We start from the raw sequence: 980 nt of genomic DNA on the forward strand, positions 1-980 counted from the left end.
TGAGAAAAAATATCAAACTTTGCATGTATTGAATTGATTAAACGACACCACATCACATGTACTGTGTGCTTAAGCTATCAACTCTGTTATATTAGATAGATACTATTAATAAATGAGAAATTCTGGATTTAAAGCCTGTTCCAAGAAGTAGTGAATAGTTACGTAGTAATAAAGCCTAAACTAGATAAATTGCTAAATTTTGGTGTTGTTTACCAATTTCCAAGTCATGCGTTTGGTTTGGCTAGCAGTTTAACAAGATTGTTCCTGTATATGATCACCTGCGGACAACAAAAAAAAACTGAACAGAAATAGATGTTTCTAATTCAAAGGTGTAAATAAAATTGTTTACTCCTGGAAAAAGAGCTTAAGAGAAAGGCATTCAAATTGATATTAGGAGCTAATAATAGAAATTCAGTATGGAAAGAGAGAAAGTAAAATAACAGAATACTTCCAAATGTTTATGAGAAATCTGACTAAGGAATTCCATCAAGTGTTTGTATTCAAATGTGAGTGAAATGAAGTATGAGACTCTCCAACTCTAATTACAATGACAAGAAAAGTTTAAACACAAAAAAGAAAATCATAAAATGTTGTCAATAAATAAGTTAGTCCTAGAAAAATAGCAAATTAACATGGGAAAAGAAAACAACAGCTAAGATTGTCATTCTAAATGATGTAAAAATGCAACAAAGAAAAAACAAATTTGACTAACCTCCTTTGCATTTTGCAGGAATAAGAACATCACTGGCAGGCATCAGCCCAGATGATGGAACACGAGGCTGCTGAATCATGGCTGCAACAGTTATCAACAGGATACTTTCACATCTGTTAAGGATTCAAGGACAAAAAAAACCCATACTGTACCCTTCACATCTGCTTATGAAGCTAAATCCAAAGACTTGAGATATATTCAGATATATGTGAAGAAGAGAATGGGCAAAACTTGGCAAGGACTCAAGATTCAGGATTTGAAACGATTC

General features: G+C 32.7%; 1 long non-coding RNA gene across 1 annotated transcript; it reads right to left on the reverse strand.

Moving 5' to 3' along the window:
- LOC114370614 lies at positions 1 to 980 on the reverse strand. Its single transcript, XR_003657885.1, has 2 exons — positions 713 to 980; positions 1 to 278 (listed from the first exon to the last, which is right to left on the reverse strand). It is a non-coding gene; the product is annotated as an uncharacterized LOC114370614 (long non-coding RNA).

This window comes from Glycine soja, chromosome 10 (genome assembly GCF_004193775.1).
Source record: "Glycine soja cultivar W05 chromosome 10, ASM419377v2, whole genome shotgun sequence".
Classification (NCBI taxonomy): domain Eukaryota; kingdom Viridiplantae; phylum Streptophyta; class Magnoliopsida; order Fabales; family Fabaceae; genus Glycine; species Glycine soja.